Below are 21,305 nucleotides of genomic sequence, written 5' to 3'. Positions count from 1 at the left end.
GGCAAATCCCGGGGGCAATGACATTTATTATAATGGTGGGCCCAGAGGGGCCCCCAGCCCCGGGGACCGCCACCCCGGGCTTTCACACTATGTATGCGGGGGGATTCACAGCCCCCCCGCAGCCCCGGGGACCGCCACCCCATGGGGCTTCTTTTTTTAAATATAAAAAAGCTGTGTGGGGGGCTCAACCCTCTCACACGCCCTGGGGACCACCACCTCCCGGGGCACTAAATTTTTAAATAGGGCTCCGTGACGGACCCCCCAGCCCCGGGGACCACCACCCCCGGGGCTTTTAAATGTTGGGAGTGGGGCTGCGTGGCCCCCCTCCTGGAGCCTTATGGTGGCCCTGGGGACCGCCACCCCCCAGGGCTGGCTCCTGCAGTGTCCAGGGGTGCCCACCCCCGGGACACTGTAGTTTGCTATGGTAGGGCGGGAGCCGCGAGGCTCCCGCCCTACCATAGCAAACTGCTTTGGTTATTGGAAGAGAGAGCAGAAAACCTGCTCTCTCTTCCAAAAACCAAAGCTGATTGCTTTTCTACAAGGGGAGCAGCATGTTAGCTGCTCCCCATGTAGAAAAGCAATGCCGGCTCCCCCAGATGCTGGCAGGGAGCGTGGGGGGATTGGTGACCCCCCAACGGTCCCCAACGGAGAGGGCCAGCCCTGGGGGATGGGGTCCCCGGGGCAAGAAGTGGCCGGGGAGGGGGCCCCCCTCCCCAAATATTTTTTTGGTTGCTTTTAACTAAAAAAAAGGAGGTAGGCTGGCCCCGGGGGATGGGGTCCCCGGGGCCAGAAGTGGCTAGGGAGTGGGGCCACGCGGCCCCCCTCCCCCAATTGTTTTTTTTAAATGAGGCAGAGTCCCATAGGGGATTGGGTCCCAGGGGCTAAAAGAAGCCTCAAGAGGGGGGCCACACAGCCCCGCTCCCCATATTTTTATAACCTGTGGTGTGTACGCTTTCGGTACACGTACCATATGACGTATGATGCCTGATTCCTAAGGCGCCCAGTACGCGTATCTTAGCAAGAAAAAGGGGTCCATTAGGATGGCAGGCGGACTTTGCCCGCCCGCCATCCCCGTGCAAAACTGGACCGCCCGCCATAAGAGCGGTGGTCTTGCCTTGGCCATTAGGCTGCGCCTGCTACACTGGCGGGCGCATCCTGTATTTTTACCATTGCGGCGGGCGGCGCTGAAAGCGCCGCCCCCTGCCGCAATGGTAAAAATGCACATTGTGCATTTCAAAGCACAACCTGACAGGCACCGTACGGTGCCTGCCATGTTGCACTTTGAAATGCGGGGGGGTACCGTAGGTATCCCCCATGTGCACCACCCACCCCCAGGAGTCCCAGGGGGCCCGCAACGGGCCCCTGCAGGGAGTCTCCGCATGCCAATGCCGCCACGGAAAGGCATGTCTGCAAGCCCATCATAATATGGCTGGCGGTGTCTAATAGACACCGCCACCATATTAAACATTTTGCTCCCCGGCCGCAAGGCGACCGGGGCGGAAAAGCGGCGGACGGTGTTTACGTCCGCCGTGGTCCCCCGCCATAGTAATATGGGGGGAAATGGGTGGCGGGCGGGCATGAATGTAGGGCGGATCACCACCGCCACCATGGCGGTGGCGATCCGCCCGACATCGTAATGGGACCCTATGTGTTTAGATGTTGTGTGGCTCTAATAAGAGCCCTTGTGTTTATTGAGAGATTTTAGTACCTTCAAGTAAGTACCGATGCAGAGTCTAAAGTTCAGAGGGTTTTTTGTTGCTATTTGCATTGAGTTGCTGCAGTTCCTCACGGACATCTCCGCGGAAAACCTCTTCTTGCTGAGGACAACATCGACCTCTCATAGCCCCCCGCTGCGCGGACGCCGTTCGCCTTGTGGTCAGTGAGGGAGGATTCACCTTTGCCTGGACACTGAGCCCCTAAGCCAACTCGGGACTGCGAGGACCAGCAGCCACAGCGGTGCTGACAAGCCGCAGCTGGTCCTCTTCCCGAGCCCGCCCTTCGCCTGTATAAATCGGAGTGGGATTCTACATCCTCCGTTTTTTTGTTGCAATTTGCATTGAGTTGCTGCAGTTCTTCACGGACATCTCCGCGGAAAACCTCTTCTTGCTGAGGACAACATCGACCTCTCACGGCCCCCGCTGTACGGGTGCCGTGTGCCTTGTGGTCAGTGAGGGAGGAGTCACCTTTGCCTGGACACTGAGCCCCTAAGCCAACTCGGGACTGCGAGGACCAGCAGCCACAGCGGCGCTGACACGCCGCAGCTGGTCCTCTTCCCGAGCCCGCCCTTCGCCTGGATAAATTGGAGTGGGATTCTACATCCTCCGGTTTTTTGTTGCAATTTGCATTGAGTTGCTGCAGTTCCTCACGGACATATCCGCGGAAAACCTCCTCTTGCTGAAGACAACAACGACCTCTCACGGCCCTCGCTGCGCGGGCGCCGTTCGCCTTGTGGTCAGTGAGGGAGGAGTCACCTTTGCCTGGACACTGACCCCCTAAGCCAACTCGGGACTGCGAGGACCAGCAGCCACAGCCGCGCTGACAAGCCGCAGCTGGTCCTCTTCCCGAGCACGCCCTTCGCCTGGAAAAATCGGAGTGGGATTCTACACCATCCGTTTTTTTGTTGCAATTTGCATTGAGTTGCTGCAGTTCCTCACGGACATCTCCGCGGAAAACCTCTTCTTGCTGAGGACAACATTGACCTCTCACAGCCCCTGCTGTGCGGGAGCCGTTCGCCTTGTGGTCAGTGAGGGAGGAGTCACCTTTGCCTGGACACTGAGCTCCTAAGTCAACTTGGGACTGCGAGGACCAGCAGCTACAGCGGCGCTGACAAGCCGCAGCTGGTCCTCTTCCCGAGCCCGCCTTTCACTACTATTACTTAAACACCTCCCAGAACGCGCTCGCGGGACATGCGTGGGACTTAGCCCGGGGCTAAGCCCGGGCAAAGGGCGGGCCCTCTGAGGCCCTCAGAGGCTGAAAAGGCTGGTGCGGTGCGGACCCCTGCACCATTTTTTGTATGCTCTTATTTTAGCACATTGTATTGTATCCCTTTGTGTTAGCATTATTGTGGTTAAAGTGGCCCGACCTCATTAAGTCATGACTGCCAAGAAATTGAGGTCTGGGAGACTTTTGGTAGGTAGGTCTTGCTCAAAAACTAAGTCTAACCCTTTACGAAATAAGGACGGCCAGGCTTCTCTAGTAAAGGGAAAATCTCAACTATTTAGCTTATGGGAAAGGGGCAAGGATAAAATTCTTACTGGGATACCTCCGCTAAAGGATAGTTCACAGGTCGGAGACGAGGCGGTACAATATGTAGAGAATAGGGATACTATTCCATCTTTCTCTACTCTCGTACCCAAGAGGGTGGAATGTATAGACCCCTTGAAAGAGGAGTTGGAGAATCCTCCAGTTTTATCAAAGATTTCGACGCCATGTCTGCAAATTGTCGACCCTTTAAATAAATGTGGCCTTTCCCCCTCTCATAGATTAGCTGCCCCAAGTATAAACACTACTGATGTCATAGTGCATAATAAAATGTTTAACTCCGGTGAATCCCTAACTCCTCTAGAGAATGTTTCTGGGGTGGTACAAAATATCGATCCCCTTTGTCTTGATATAGATATGGACTTATGCAAAAGATATATAGAGGATGTAATTGATGTGTCATTAGATCCAAGGAAAACCTCGGTGGTACCTGTTCCATCTGGGCTTCAACTACACAATAGTACTCCCTCCAATAATTCTCTCCTCTCTATGCCCCAGCTAAATATTTCCTTTAGTCCAAAATTCAATACAATAAATAATGACCCAAATGGGCCTGTTAGACATGATAATCCAGTTTCAGAAACATTGGTTTGCCTTGAACGTTTGCTTGCTTCTATTCTGTCCCTGCTGGAAAAGTTTGTTGGTGGTTCCGACTGCGTTTTGGAAACTGTGACTCAAATATTAAAGGTTCTATTAGAAAGAAAGGGGAGGAAGGATACTAGCCCATCCATGATTGCTCAACCTATATCGGAAGAAATTGTAACTATTGCACCAGTCCAAACCGATTTGATGGAGAATCCTCCAACTTTAGATATAGAAAAGCCATTATCAGTTCAGAGGATTTCTCCAATAAATCAGCCGGATGTTTTTAGGAATAACTGTGCGGTGGAGGGTGTTTTGGAAATTGAATCTATCTGTGTCCCGGGAAAAGGAATATCCCAAGAGTTATTTCCCATTTTCTGTCTCCCTATTAAAGTTGGAATAGAGGAGGCTTCGGTGTTATCTAATAAGGGAAAGATAACGCATTTAAAAAAGAATGGTGGAAAAAGGAGGAAACAGCTAGGTAGATTTGCAAAGAAGAGGCGGAGGAAAATTAATTTTGAAAACAACCTCAATATTACAGTTAAAAATTCCACTGAGGAAACTCGGGCGGATAAATCATTGCATGAGACACTGGATCTTTCAGTTATGGGTGTTGTTTCCTCTTCTCCCCATAAATCCCCTCAAATCCCTTTTCCCTCCATTTCTATGCAGCCTATATTAGGCTTTTCTGGTCCGACTCCTGGGGGATCTGCTAATACAGATCCTCCAGTGGAGTTCATAAAACCGGTCGATCAAGTGCCAGCTAGCCTTAACCCCTTAACGAGGCCATTCCCCGTCTTTGCAGGAGGGGAAATAGAATCAATAAGGCCAACCAAGATAATTGAGGAGGAAAACATTGATACTTTTATTTTAGACTTTTTTCCGCTATTTGATTCGGATTTTATTTTAAATAGATCTACGCTCCTTCAATGTCTGCACGAGACGGATGGTCTGAAATTGTTGCAGACTAACGATATAGATTTAGTAAAAATCTTGAACACTGATGCTGGGTCCTTAACCAGAGTAAGATTCTATTCAAAGTTAGTTGTTAACCTTATTCTCCAAAAAACTGAAAGTTTCCAGCAGAGAGGGATTGATGTTATGCCCTTTTTGGTAAAACCCCAATCTAATAGATTAATGGGCAAACCTTGGTTCTCTCAAGCTGTAGTTGGAAATGGGGTTATCCCCCGTGACTTTGAAGATTTAAAAATTAGTATAGTAAAAAATGGGCGGCAGGTGGAATATCCAAACCCCCCTCGCTCCCATTTCCAAACCGCTCCTGCAGAGGTTGGTCTTCAATGGAACTGGTTGCTTGGAATCCTAGCTAGTAAATCCTCCCAAAAATTTCAATCACAACTGTATCCTTAACAATGACTTCAGGATTGTATCCTGGAACGCTGCAGGAATACGAAATAACCCCGAAAAATCACTATTTTTACTTTCTTTAGAATTCAGTGTTATATGCCTTCAAGAAACTTGGTGTATAGAGAATTTTCCTACAGGAAGGGACTATTTTGTTTTGGAGGGCAAAGCAAGCCCTTCTAGGAGAGGCCATGCTAGAGGGGGAATAGCATGTCTTTTGTCCTCCAAGATACAATGGAATTTTTCCCATTTTTTAGACCCTAGTAACCTGTTCCAAGTAGTTACGCTATTCAGTTCTGCTAATTCTAAAAATAACCCTATTATTCTAATAAATGTGTATATTCCACCTGATGTCTGTTATAATGAAATTTTACTTAGGGTTTTCACTTATATTGAAACACTTTTGGTAAAGGATGTCTCTCCCCATATAATGATATTAGGTGATTTTAATTGTAAAGTATCCAACTCTAGTTTGGAGATCTTTCGTAACGTACATAAAGAGGATTCCTTACAAATACCTCAAACTCTTTTTCCTGGGAATATTAAAACAACAAAGAGAGGGAAAATATTTCTTGAAGAGCTCTATGAAATAGATGGAATTATAGTGAATGGTAGGCTTCCCTCTGATACTCCTGCAAACTTTACGCACAAGTCCTCCACTGGTGAATCTATTTTAGATTATGTGGTGGTAGATATGCCAACTTTTGTCCTTCTCAAGGACCTCACGGTTACTTATACTCCTCTCAGTGACCATAAAATAATAACCATCTCATTAGATTTAAATCCTCCTCTTACGGATGACTGGTCCTTAGATGGTAATTTGGTTAATTTTGGAGTTCATAGTGGAAGATGTTTCTGGAATTTTAAAGCAATCAAGGGCATCAAGAGCCTTTTAGATATTGCAGTAAATGACGTGATCAATTGGAAGGGTTCCGAACTAACTTGCTTCTCTAACTTCCTGAATAAGGTGTTATTGGTCGCAAAAAAACCACCAAAGAAAGACCACATTAAAAAACTTCCTATTTCTCAGAAGTTACTTAACGTAGAAATAAATAAACTAATAAGAGAACAATATCTGCGGCACTGCCCTTTAAGACATCATAGACTGGCTCTATTAAAAAGAAGGAGGACAAGGCTAAAAATTAAGCTAAAAAAGGATAGCGAGGATTCGGTATGGATTAAACGGTGGGAGGCTGTCTTTAACAGCCAAGCTAGACTATTCTGGTCTCTGATCAGGGAAGGTTGTGGTCTTAGATCCAGATCCTTACCTGTCCTGATTGAAGAACAAAAATGGGTAGAATACATTCAGAATTTGTATGCTGGAAATGGAAGGGTAGTTATTCTCTTTTTTTTTTTTTCATTATTTTTATTGAGCATGTTCGAAAATTACAAAATTAAACACATATTGCATTACGAGTATTAGAAAGCACAGACTTTGAGTTTCATGATATAGAGTAAATATATATACATACAAGTTGTGGCAAGTCTATTAATAGTCTATAATAATAATAACGAGTGGAAAGAAATTGTAAAAATACATTACAGTTCTAAAGTCTTTATGGCCATAGTACATATATCAATCTGGCCTGAACAATTTTAAGTCTTAGTCTCTCTGTTGTTCATACCAGCTAGCAACTGCGGACCAGACCAATTCCCCATATGATCTAGATTTTTTCCCTCTAGTTTTATAGATGGCCATTTCTTGTTTATATGTTGCTAATAGTCTGTTAAGCCATCCCTGAAATGCTGGGGCCTCAGAGTCCTTCCAGCGGGTTGCTAAAATGATTCTATATATGGCAGTACATAAATAAGTTGTATAGGTTTCTGAGTTCTTAAGTTCTAGAGAGTTATCATAGCCAAGCAGGAACAAAGTTGATGAAGTTTTAATTTCATGGTCGAAGATCTCAGTCCAGTATTCTAAGATACTCTCCTTGATTTGTTCTAATTTGGGACAGTCATAAAACATATGTATCAGATTTGCGGGACCAAGTGCGCATCTGGGGCATTTATCATGATCAATCTTACCCCAAGAAAATAATTTGGAAGGTGTGTAATATAGGTTGCATATAGTTTTATAGATTTGAGCTTTTAAATTGCTTGCTAATATAACTTTGGAAGATAGTTGTAAAATTATGTCTATGTCGACGTTAGGATTGTTTAGTTTATTGGCCCAGCTAGTTTCTATTCTTTCTACGTCATCAGGATGGTTATTTAAGAAGATTTCATATATATCACTTATTCTGGTTGATGTCTTTTGTATCAGGTCTATGAATGGTATCGATTTTAGTTCTATATTTATGATGCGTTGTATTAATGATGTATATACTTGAATAAATTTTAAATAATCGGTGGGGTGGATCTGGTATTTAATATAGTTCATCAAATGTTGTTCTACCGTCTGTATTTAAAAAATCGCCAATGGTGATAAGGCCTAGGTTCTCCCAGCGTTTAGTTGTGTTATCATTAAGATATTTGGGTATTACTGAACTATGCCATAAGGGTGTGTATTTTGTGTATTTAGGGATTAGGAGTGTTTTTGTGCAGCAGGTCCAAATTTTAAAAGCATCTATGATAATTTTGAATTTGATCTTTTTAAAGTAGGAGGGTTCGATTTGTCTTAATAGTAATCCCCTGGCTGTGCTTCCCAGTGTTAGCTCGTAAATAGAAGGTATGTCATGAAGTGATCTGTTTCGATCATGATGGTTGGATGTAGTTAGAAATGTCATTTGTTGTAGAATGGCAGCCCACATGTAATAAGTTAAATTTGGTATAGCTAGGCCGCCTCTAGAAGTTGGTAAAATTAACTTGGGTAAAGCTCTTCTTATCTTACCGTAGCTCCAAATAAACGATGATATTGATTGGTTTATCTTTTTCATAGAAGCGTTGTCAATTAATATAGGGATTGCTCGAAACAGGTAAAGTATCTTTGGGAATATTGTCATTTTTATATAGTTGCTTCTACCAATTATAGATAGATGTAAGTTATTGACTCTAAGTAAATCTCCTTTTATTTTTGTAATTAGAGGGTCATAATTTAGCGTATTGATATCATCAGTATTGGACGAGATATTTACTCCTAAATATTTCGCATTTTTGACTCTAAATTGACTTATATATGGTGTATTATCAGTGCATACTACCATCGTTTTGTCTTGATTTAAAGAGTACCCCGAGTAGAGCCCAAATATTTTAGTAGTTGCTTCTATTTCAGTTAGGGCCTCAGTAGGGTTAGTTGTTAAGACCGCAACATCATCGGCATAAGCAAGGACTTTAGTGTTGTAGATGCCGGTTTTTATTGGTGTTATCGCTGGCGATGTTAATAACTTGATAATTAAGGGGTTAATGTAAAGTGCGAATAACAATGGTGAGCACGGACACCCTTGTCGCGTGCCTCTCTGGATTTTAATATTTTCCGATTCGCAGCCCCCTGTCAAGATTCTGGCTTCTGGGTCTACGTAGAGGGCTTTTATTTATTTTATGAACCCCGGGCCGATGTTATTAATGGCTAATATTTCCCAAAGAAACTGCCAGGAGACCCGGTCAAAAGCCTTTTCGGCATCTAACAAAATGAGCGACATTTGTCCTTTCTCTATTTTCATTATGTCGAAAAGAGATATTACTCTACGTATATGATCGGTGGTACTTTTGCCAGGTATAAACCCGTGTTGCCAGGGAGTCACTAGATGTTCAATAATTTTACCAAGGCGATTAGCAAAAATTTTGGCATATGTTTTAGAGTCTGAGTTGATCAGTGAGATCGGCCTATATGATGTTGTCAGTTCGGGTGATTTATCTTTCTTCATGAAAACGGCTATGTTTGTTTGTTTCCACGATTCCGGGGGTTTTCCATGCCATTGAATACCTAAGAAAAGATCATATAGAAATGGGATTATCACTTTACTCAGTATTTTGTATAGGTCTAGGGGTATTTTGTCGGGTCCTGCTGCTTTCCCTGCGGCTAGTTCCGCTATTGCCATCTCTACTTCTATTCTTGTGATTTCTTTATCTAGTTCTTTTTTTGTTTCAAAATCAATGATTTGTATCATGTTAGTCTCTCTAAGCCAGTTGACTAGGAATTCTTTAGTTTCATTAATCGATTTTTTGTCTTCATTCTGGTATAGTTTTTGGTAATACACCTGGAAGCAATTAGCTATTTCTTCCTGAGTGGTATATTTGTGGCCGCCGTAATCAATGCTTTGTATGGAGTTACGAGATTGAGTTTGCCAAGTTTTTAGAGCAAGGTGTCTCCCTACATTTTCGCCTGTCTCATATATCTTATTTCGGTTGGCTTGGAGGGTTTCTGCTGCTTTTTCAGTTAAATCATTATTTATCTCTGTTTTAAGTATTAAGATCTTTCTTAGGGTGTCATCAGCCTGTTCCCCGTGATGTAATTGGTTGGCATGTGTGTATTCTAGTTGTGTTAATCTGTTTAATAACCGGGTATGAATCTTTTGTCGTTCTTTTTTACGGCAGGCGACAAAGGTGGCAGTCTCTCCTCTTAACGCCGCCTTAAAACTATCCCATACACTAATGCGTGATGCGCTATATTGATTTATATAAAAAAATTCTTTGGTCCATTGTGTAATGTGCGCTATATATTCCTGATTGACCAGTAATTTTCGGTCAAAAGTCCATTGTGCATAAACTCGATTAAATCTAGGAACTTCCAATGTAACATAGATGGAATTGTGGTCGGATATTGTCTTAGGGGCTTTGAAAATTAGAGCATTCAAGGCCATGTCTGCAGTTGCGAAGATGTAGTCTATACGTACGTATTTTTTATGAGGATAGGAGAAGTAGGTGTATCCTGGGTCCCTACTATTTTTTAAAGACCATATATCTTGAAGATTGTGGCTCTGAATTAAGTTTAGTACTGCTCTAAATACTCTTGGTTTACGGCCAGAATAATTATATTGGCTCTAATTGGATTGAAATTGATTAAATGTTAAATTAAAATCTCCACAGAGGATTAAAGTACTTGGCCATAGCGCTAATTCTGATTCTAGTTCGATATATAATGCGGGGTCGTCAAGATTAGGGCCCTAGATGGAGCAAATAGTAATACCCATATCTAGCTGAGCAATGGCCCATCTTCCATGTATATCGGCTTTTTTACGTACTGGGACACCTAATCTTGTTCTTGCTAGAATTGTAACTCCTCTGGTTTTCGTGGTTTGTTTTGTTGTAACTAATAGATTATAACCAGGTATTTTTAGCTGATTGATCTCTCCTATAGGAATGTGAGTTTCTTGTATGCAGATGATATCCCAGGAGCTGTGAACCATTAATTGGAAGAATTGAGCCCTCTTTCCTCTGTCATTGAGACCTGCCACATTCCAACATCCTATGTTCAGCTTTCCCATTTGTTTATTTTATATTTTAAGCGTTGCTTATCTACCAACATTCCTTTAATGGTTTCGAACTTGCTCATTTTACATTGTTTTCTCCCCCCCCTCACCCTGCACACCCTGGTTCCCACCCAACACCCTCCACACTCCCCTCCCCCCTTCGCCCCCCTGACCTCCCAAAAAAGGCAATAAGACTCCGTAAGAGTCTATAATGATGAAATAGCATATTCCAATCAGAGCTAGTGAAGCATGTAATCTTAAGTGTATAGCAAAAAAAAGAAAAGAAGAAAAAAGACAAAAAGCTAAGATAATAGCAAAATTACATGAGGATTACATGTAGTGACAATAGTGAAAGAGAAGAGCTATGATAATATAGAGTGTTAAATCTAAACTATTTTCATAAGTATACATTTTAGGATCATTACACTAGGTTGCGAGAAACCTGTAATTAGAAATCTCCCACATCAAGAGTTGATATCACATAAATAAGTGTTTCGAGAATCTTTCACAGGCTCTCTAGGTATTCTTTAGCCTTGATCTCAGATGTGAAAATTTTGGTTTGTCCCTTGAATATTACTTTCAACTTGGCTGGATTGTTCAGATATACTACCGCTTTCTTTTCTTGAAATGGCTTGATGAGTTGCCTAAGTCGCCATCTCCTTTCAACAGTCCAATGACAAAAGTCAGGGCGTACAAAATAGGATATTGAATCTTTGCTACGATGTTTATCTGGCGTGACTTTATCTGCGATAGCCTGTCGAAGCAAGAAGTTCCCAAAATACACTAGGATTGCCCGTGGATATTTGCCTGTGGGTGCTGCAGGTTTTATAGATATTGGAACCCTATGGGCTCGCTGCACTTCATATCCCCAGTCCCAGGTGTTAAGTTCGGGAAGGGTATCACGAAAAAGTTGTATAATGAAGGTGCGGCAGTCTTCCCCCTCCATTTTTTCTGGCACCCCTAGCACTCGTAGGTTATTTCTACGAAGCCTATTTTCATAGTCTTCTAGCTTCCATCTGATATCTTGAAGCTGTGCTTCGTTTGCCTCGACTCGCTCATTTGTGACAGCAGCCTCTGTTTCGTTTACAACGATGCGGCCCTCAATGTCATTTAGTCTTTCTATAAATGCACCCATAGTTTTAGAGAGTTTGCGGACTACTCCTTGAACCTTCTGCAAACCTACTCGGGCTTTGCGGCTGTCTTTAGAAGTCTCCTCCCGATGTGATGCTATAGCTTGTAAAACTGTTTCCATTACTTGTGTCAGAGTGGCTCCTGATGAGTCAGGTTACTCTCTATTTGGGTTTTGACCTAAGGATGGCATTTGTGATTTTGCAATAGGAATCTGACTCTGATTCAGTGTGAGAACGGTTGGGGTATAGTCCCATGACAACTCGTTGGCCCCATGATGCCCAGCTTTTTTCTTTTTAAGTATAGTTCTCCTCTTGTCGCGCTGTTCTTTTGGGGGATTGATATCTGATTATGTACTTAAGTTAGAGTCAGTATCATTCTCGCCTTCTTCAGCGTCATCAAGTTCATCGGTATCCCCAGACCAGCTAATGTCCTCCGAAAAAGAGTAGAAGTCTGTTATATCTTTATCGGCCTCAAGCGCCGCATTAGTGCCTAAAGCATCTATAGGGTGTCCTTTATCGGCCTCAAGCGCCGCATTAGTGCCTAAAGCATCTATAGGGTGTCCGTCTGTCACTGAGTTGGACTTCGGTGTTCCTGTATGAGGTTTTAGTGCTGCTATGACCTCTATGATCTCTTTTTCTTGTATTTCGTTACCCTCCCTCTGTAAATCAGAATGCAAATCTGTATATAAGTCCGTAAGCGGTTCCGCACTCAGACCTAAGATTTGATTAGCATCCTTATTGCTATTATTGATTTCACTTGTCGTAGTGGGAGTATTAAGTGACCCTATAGGCTCATTAGTAACCTCTTTAGCAGTCTCATTATCAAGTTTGTTGGTGTTATTGATGACAGTATTGCCAGTATTGTTAGAACTGTTATTTCTCATTGCTTGTGTCGCTGGGGGGTAAATATTCACAACCGCTTCGCTGAAGTTATCAACAGTCCCTTCATTCATCATATCTGATCTGGAGGGAGAAGCAGAATCAAAAGGAATTGCCTGGCTTACCTACGTGGCTAAAGATTCGGGTCTCTCAGAATTAACACCAGTCTCAGTCTCAGTCTCTTTTCTTTGTACTTCAGGCAATGTTGGCACTTTCTGAATCCCAGCTGCCACTGCTAGTCTCGGTACAGCAGCATTATTTCCTTTATCCCCCTCCATCATTGGCATCATGCTCCCTTCTGAGTTGATAGTTGACTGTTTATGCTGTGTCACTTTAGCCACTAGTTTCTGGCTAGCAGCACGTTGAAACATTGTTGCCACAGTTGGAGGAGCTGGCGCTCTAACTTTAGCAGAGTGAGGCGCTGCAGGGTTTTTGTTAGAGGTACCCCTCCGGACCGGTGTTTTCTCCCCCGCTGATGATATTGTCTCGGCTGTGATATCATGTGGCTCAGCGCGTATAACACCGCGTTGTCTGCCTATCTCCTGATCTCTCAAAGCCTGGCGTGCAGCCCTCGTCTTGGCCGCCGCCACCGCGGCGGCGTTTTTCGGAGCCATTGTCTGCCGTGGGCTCTCTGCGCTATTGTGGGTTGCCGTTATTCTGGAGTCCGTATTGGTCACAGTCCCCACGGAGTTTCTGGATTCCGCGTAGCCCACGTAGCTCAGCCACCAAAGGGAGAGCAGATCACTTGCCGATCGGTGATTACCGAACAGTAATCGGAGGGCCGCATAACCAATTGCCGAGGCGAGGAGTGAAAGTTATTATTATTATTATTATTAAATTACACTTGTATAGCGCTATCTACCCGGAGGCCTCGTAGCGCTTATGACTAGAAACTTACTAGCGCGGGCTCAGGGCAGATCAGCAGGACTTAGCATACAGGTGAGTTTTCAGGGCTTTCCTGAAGGAGAGATGATTAATAGTTCCTCGGAGGGGCAGAGGGAGGGTGTTCCAGAGCTTGGCCGCAGTATATGAAAAGGAGCGGCCTCCCCAACGGGTTTTCCTAACTCTGATGGAAGTGGCCAGCTGGAGGGTGCAGGAACGGAGAGAGCGGGACGGAACGTAGGGAGTGACCAAGGACTGTAAAATTGCGGGGCCAGTGCGATGAAAGGCCTTGTGTAAGATACACATAGCCTTGAATTGTACTCTAGCTGCGATAGGCAGCCAATGGAGCTCCCTTAGAGCATTCCTTGCTGACTGCCAGCGAGGAAGGTTGTAGAGTAAGCGGGCCGCACTGTTTTGGGTGACTTGGAGCTTCTGGATAACAAAGGAGGGGGCTCCCATAAAGAGGGCATTCCCATAGTCCAGGCGAGATAGTATAAGAGCCTGGACCAGGATCCTCCTAGCCTGAAATGGGAGCAGAGGGAGCACCTTCCGCAGCATCCTCATCAACCCAAAACAGGTAGCCGCGATCTTTGTGGCTTGTACCGAGAAGTTCAAGGCTGTATCAAACCAAATCCCCAGGCTTTTTATTTGGGGCTTGGGAGTGGGAGGCGTGCCCAGACATGGTGGCCAGATGGATGCAAAGACAGAGGGAGAAGAATTACCCAGTAAGATAACATCTGTCTTCTCCCCGTTGAGTTTTAAACAGGAAGATTGCATCCATCTGGCAACAGCCTCCAGACAGGGGCCTAAGGTGTGGGACGATCCCTCCTCGTGGTCTAAAGAGACCACCAGTTGTGTATCGTCCGCGTAGGTGACGATACGCACACCGAAGGGCTGGACTATCCTGTATAGAGGTTCCATGTAGGCATTAAACAGAGTGGGGCTCAGGGAGGAGCCTTGAGGAACCCCACACCTGAGTGGGTGTTTAGGGGACACTGCCTCGCCCTCAAAGACCTGAAAGAACCAGTCAGCCAGGAAGGATGTCAACCATTCCAGGGCCGCGCCCGACACGCCCATGTCCGCCAGTCGTTGTAACAGCGTGACATGGTTGACCGTGTCGAACGCGGCGCTAAGGTCCAAAAGGATAATGGCGACTCTTCCACCCCGATCCAACACTGCTCTTGCTTCCTCCGTGACCGCCAGGAGAGCGGTTTCAGTCCCATGTAAAGGACGAAACCCTGTCTGAGAGGCACGCAGAAGACTATTTGACTCCAAATAGTTTGTCAAGATGTTATTTACGTGCCTCTCAAGCAGTTTGCTCAGCCAAGGGAGCAAGGAGATAGGATGGTAAATCGCCAAGTTGTTCTGGTCAAGATTGGGCTTCTTCAACAAAGCCCTCACCATCGCGCACTTCCATAAAGGGGGAACGGATTTAGAGGAGATGGAAGTGTTGAGAACGTCCAATATGACCGGGCGGACCACGTCCATGGCCAAAGTGAGAGTCCGGGGGGGTGCTGGATCGTTAGGGGAGCCAGAGGTAATTTTAGCGACCAGTTTATCCAATGCCGGAATATCCAAGAGTGGAATTGTGTCTAACCTACAGGAGACCGAAGCATCAGGGATTGTAGAGGTGGAAGTTTCCAAATCCTCGTTGGCGTCCCCAAATAAGGAATATATAGTTTGGATTTTTTGGGAGAAAAAATCGGCCAGATCATTGCAGCGATTTTGAGCGCCATCAGTAGAAGGACATTCGACAGGAGGTGAAATAAGGGATTTAACAATTTTAAAAATTTCCCTTGGGGCGTTGGCGGCTGCGTCGATTTTGCTACTGTAGAAGGAGGCTTGTGCCGCTTTTATCTCTTGTTTATAGAGCCTGATGGTGGCTCTATATTCATCCTTCCTAAGTTGGGAGTAGTCCTGTCTCCAGGCTCTCTCATATTTACGACAGGCTAATTTCATAATCTTAAGAGCAGGTGTAAACCATGGGGCGGCTTTGGGTTTTTTCATAAAATTATTAGTTTCAACAGGGAGGACCATGTCAAGTGAGGAAGAGATCCAACCATCGAAGTCACTGGCTGCTGTATTGGCATTCAATGCCTTTCTAGGAGGGTCTCTAACCAAGGCAGCTTCCCATGCAGGGAGGGAGAGAGAGGACCATTTCCTACCTTGATGTTTAGCAAGGCAGTGAGTGGAGGGGAGGGTATTTGTACGCCAAATAAAGGGTATCAGAAAATGGTCGGTCCAAGGCAGTGGGATAGAGGGCTCAACCGTAATGTCATTATTATTGCTAAAGATGTGGTCAAGAAGATGACCTCTATTGTGCGTTGCATGAAAACCTTTTTGATGAAGGTCCAGCGCTTGAAGATTGGAACGAAGAGAATTAGCTGCAGTATCATGAGGATCATCTAAATGCAGGTTAAGATCCCCCAACAAAGTGAAATTGTGTGAGGATAAAACGGTACTTGCTGCGAGATCAGTGATTTTAATAATAAAATTGTTAAGAGCGCCAGGAGGACGATAAACAAGGATGCCAGAGAAGGTGGTGGTGGGGGAAAGTTCTAGCGAGAATTGAAAGCTTTCGCAAGTAGGTGATGTGGTGGGGGTAATTCGGCATTTATAGTTGTCTCGATAAACAATGGCCAGTCCCCCACCTCTCCCAGTCTGGCGATCCAACCTCTTTAACGTAAATCCTTGTGGAATGGCCCAGACAATAGCTGGATCATTATCTGTCTGAAGCCATGTTTCCGTTAGGAAGAAAGCGTGAGGATTGAGCTCTTCAATCAATATATGTAGTTCGGTGTAATGTTTACTGAGAGACCTACAATTTAAAAGGAACATTCTCCATTCCTGAACAGAAGATGGGGGACATGCAGGACGGGGAGAAGGGCTCCAATTGTAGTTTTTACAGGTAAAATCTATGTGAGTAGGGAGGAATGAATGATCACATAACAGACTAGTAGAAGGACGAAGGGCATGTAGCAAGGAAAAATCATACGAAAGACCTGTCATAACGAATGATCCTAGCCACCAGTCAGCAGGAAGCGTCTGGACGTGGACTGGCGCAGACTGGCTTCTCTTTGGCGCCTCTTCGGCGCGTCTGAGGCGCTACCGCTGCGCGTCACCGCTGCGCGGCGAACAAGGGACTATATAGATTGGGCAAAGGGGTAGACTAGCGCGTCAACCCTCCTAAGATGGCCGCCTATGCTGGAGCAACCAGGAAGTGGTGCTGCTTGCCTCCCTCCACAACAAACAGCACAGGTAGCTGCGGTGGACCGGGGAGTGAGCGAGCACAATGCAAGTAAGAAACACAAATTTTTAAAAGTGTACAGGTTAAAATACAATGAAGCTTGTAACAGTCTTAGCTCGCTGCCAAGCGCTAGCGCAACGAAGTTCGTAATCAATTTCGAGCGCGAGGAGCTCTGACCCTTATGTAGTCAGGGCAAAGGGTAGACTAGCGCGTCAACCCTCCTAAGATGGCCGCCTATGCTGGAGCAACCAGGAAGTGGTGCTGCTTGCCTCCCTCCACAACAAACAGCACAGGTAGCTGCGGTGGACCGGAGAGTGAGCGAGCACAATGCAAGTAAGAAACACAAATTGTTAAAAGTGTACAGGTTAAAATACAATGAAGCTTGTAACAGTCTTAGCTCGCTGCCAAGCGCTAGCGCAACGAAGTTCGTAATCAATTTCGAGCGCGAGGAGCTCTGACCCTTAAGTAGTCAGGGCAAAGGGTAGACTAGCGCGTCAACCCTCCTAAGATGGCCGCCTATGCTGGAGCAACCAGGAAGTGGTGCTGCTTGCCTCCCTCCACAACAAACAGCACAGGTAGCTGCGGTGGACCGGGGAGTGAGCGAGCACAATGCAAGTAAGAAACACAAATTTTTAAAAGTGTACAGGTTAAAATACAATGAAGCTTGTAACAGTCTTAGCTCGCTGCCAAGCGCTAGCGCAACGAAGTTCGTAATCAGTGACGTCCTTGCTGGGATCACTGAGACCGCTGAGACCGCTGGAGTCAGGTCGTCGGTAGGTGCAAACTTCAAATTAATGGACTGTGTATCTTGCTCGAATTTTGGCATCTCTCTAGAGCGGTGTAGTTTTATCTAGCTAAAAAGCTCTCCTCATTTAATTTGCTTCTTTTCCCGCTGCGGTTTTTAGTCTAAGTCATCGGCATGCTCCACTGCTTTGATCAGAGCTGCTATCGGCGTCTAGCCTGACGCCGCCATCTTGCCTCCCAGACCTCCTAGCCGGGTAGTTATTCTCAATAGGAAAAAAGAGAACAATTCTAGCCTTGTTCCACTCTCTGAAAAAATTATCGAACTAGCCATCAAGGGTATGCGTTCGTCCGGAGCAATGGGCCTGGACGAGCTCCCAATTTCTGTACTAAAACAGAATAGTGACATCTGGAGTAAGATTCTTTGCTCAGTGTTTAAATTTTGTTTTCTGCATACCCTAATCCCTCCCTCCTGGAAGGGCAGCATACTTGTACCCCTGTATAAGAAGGGAGACAGAAATGTACCCCAATATTATCGACAGATTGCCCTCCTCGATGCCGTCGGCAAAGTTTTTTCTAAATGTCTCCTGCAATTAATTAATGATTGGGTAGCCGAGAATAATATATTGCCTCTTGAGCAGACAGGGTTTCAAAAAAAGCATGGCACCATGGACAACTTGACCGCTTTACAAATTTTATCGGAGAAATACATCAAGCTCCGGGGAGGCAGAATATATGCAGCATTCATAGACTTCTCCACAGCCTTTGATAAGGTGGATCGCCCTTTGCTGTGGAGAAAGCTAGCGGATCTAGGCATGCCCCCCGAGCTCCTAAACTTGGTCCGGGAACTCCACTCCGATACATGGTGCAGAGTGCTCTTGGGAGGGGAAAGAGGCCTCTCTCAAGGGAGGGGAAAGAGGCCTCTCTCAAGCTATCCCGTCTGCCAACGGGTTCAAACAAGGTTGCCTGTTGGCCCCACTATTGTTTTCGTTATATCTATCTGACCTTCCACAAACTCTTTCGCTAAGTGATGGTATTGCCCCGACTCTGGGGGGCAAACCTTTAGTATGTCTGTTATATGCAGATGATATACTAATCTTGGATTTGACCCCCACTGGATTGAATAATCGGTTGCAAGCGCTCCATGGATTTGCAGAATCACACCATTTAAGGATAAATGTATCCAAGAGTAAAGTCATGTGCATTGTAGGAAGGAAAAAGTGAAAATATGGGATTTTTTTCTGGAATATAGGGGGCCTTGGATTGGAAGTTGTCAAATCCTATACTTTTCTGGGGAAAATAGTTTCTAGCACACTAAGTGATAAGGCCCATATAGCTAACAATATTCGGAAGGCAATGTCTCATGAGAGGGGATTAAATACCCTCTATAGATCTACTGGCCAGAGGCACTTTGCCTACCTATTGGAGGTTTTTAGAGCTAAAATCCCATCCACCTTACTATATGGCATAGAATTACTCGAAGTGGGGAGATGGGGTTTTCTGAACACCACAGAGGGAAAAATTCTACGGAAATTGTGTAATATAGCAGCTTTTAGGCTGGAATTTGGTATACGAAGTGCTTGGGTCCAGGGCCTTGCTGGGGTAGTACGGTGGGATTCCAGCTTGGCGAACTGTGAACCTGGTACTTTAAGATATCTGATCCAAAAAGAACTTCTCGGACCCCTAAAAGAGCATTCCACTATCGTAAAGAATTTTAGATTAGCAGTTAAACTTTTGAAATTAGATGAATTGACACTTTTCTCGTTATCTACTTATCAGTTAAAACTGACCCTAAAATTGGCCTCATGGAACCTAAGCTTTGATTTAGATAAAGAGGCCCTTACTGCTAAAAAGGGTCCGTTACCAGCTATTAATCATTACCAAATTAGGATTTCTCAACCTTATGTTTCCTGGAATCTCCCCCATGGGGTGCGTTGTTTTTTGTTTCTCCTGAGGCAGGACCTACTCCCTCTAAATAATTTGTTATCAAAATGGTATGGCTGATCAGTGATGTGTAATTTTTGCAACAAATTCAAACAAGATGTTAAACATGTGTTATTTGTTTGTCCGGCTTTAAAACAACACTGCCTCAAATGGTTGAGACCTATTTGTCTAAAACTAAATATCTTTTCCGCTTCTGCTTTTCTCTATGCTATCTGTAATCCGCCAAATGAGAGGTTTTGTTGTATAATTTTTAACTTTTTTAAAAGTTTCTTGAATTTATATTAGATTTGTCTTTTGTAAATTGTTGATAATGCTTCAAATATCAATGTTGGATGATTTTATGTGGACCTATGTTAAGAGTTTCAAAACATAAATAAAATAAAACTTGAAAAACTCATGAGGAAGACTCTGTTCCCTTCATCTGTAAAATGTACACCATCTCTCCTATAGATGCCATGCATATTGAAATGCAGATTGTTGTAAATGGACCCCATTCTATAGTCTCGGAGAAAAGCAGAAACAGATGTATTCACATGTTTCCTAGCAAAATTGATTGGACCAGTTCCATTTCTGTCTTTGGCATATGTTAGAATACACAAAGGCAGTTTGGGGGAAAAGTGACATAAGTTCTGCAAAGGTGTCCTTCATAAGCATTTCCAGACATACCCCAGTCAAAGTGCCTAGGTCATTGCCACCACAGTGCACAGTTATGAGGTCAGGGTATTGGAGATGTAAAAAGGATTTCACCAATGGCATCAATTGGTGCCACTTTAACCCTCTCTGTCCAATCCATTTAAATGTCTACGTTTGGTAAACCTAGGTCTTTGTGAATTCCTTTCTGTTCTGCGTACATTTGGCTCCAGACAATATAGCTGTGTCCCACAATCCACACTCTAAGCATCTTGAAGAGAGGTCTGGTTGCACTCAGATGGTCTCTGTAAATGAAATGGCAGTTTGAAAAGTAAGATTTTTCTAAAATGGTGGATAAGATGCAATTTTGAAAAAAGAAAAGAAATGATTGGTTGTTTGACAACATTCTACACAGAAAACTAGGGTGCAATTTTCTGTTTTTTAAAAGCCTGATTTTTACTGGTTAACAAAAACTGATAGAAAAGAACGTTACATAAGATAAGCTGGTATATTGAAAAGTCAAGCACACTTGCTGTTTTGATTTGCAACATTGTTTTGATCAACTTTTGACCTGTGTGCTCAGTTAAGTGTTCCATGGAGTGTTTCTATGGTAACAGGCAGACGGCAGAATGGGGGTAGGGTTGAAAGTTTTGTCAGATGGAAAGGGTTCAAATGTTCAAGCAATAGAAATGTGTGTTTGCTTTTGAATTAATATGGGAATAAATGTGAATTGTTATTTATATGTATATGTTTGTAGATTGAGTGTGTAGATTGAGAGGAAAAGTTTGCTATTTGCCATAGGACTTCCTGACCCCCTAGGCCTGCTCTGGGGGTCCCATAAGGACCCCCAAGGTAAAATGTATATTTTTTTTAATTGCGGGATGTGCTTTCGTGGTAATTAGCCCCCAGGGAGGCCAAGTGCCCGGAGCAAAGTGTTTATTGTAGTGGGGGGCCAGAGGGGACCCCAGCCCCGGGGACCACCACCTCCTGGGCCTTTTTTTTTTAATAATAGCCCCCCCAGCCCTGGGGACCGCCACCCTCCGGGGCTTCTTTTTTTAAAATAAATTTTAAAAAGCTGTGTGGGTGATGGAGCAAGGATTCGCACATTACGCGACTTGCTTGAATTCATGAACCTCGAGTAATATGTAACCACGTAATCCAACCTGTTTGTCTCACTAATTTGCCTTTATTCTGACATTGGGGTGTCCTAGTGACGCTTGCCTATGTGTTTTCTAACTCAATAACGCTCGTAACTAAAATGGCCGCTGCTTGGCGGGGTTTTCCTTCTGCGCATGCGTT

Source organism: Lissotriton helveticus, chromosome 1_1, assembly GCF_964261635.1.
Source record: "Lissotriton helveticus chromosome 1_1, aLisHel1.1, whole genome shotgun sequence".
Classification (NCBI taxonomy): Eukaryota; Metazoa; Chordata; class Amphibia; order Caudata; family Salamandridae; genus Lissotriton; species Lissotriton helveticus.
Note: the sequence above shows the minus strand (reverse complement) of the source record.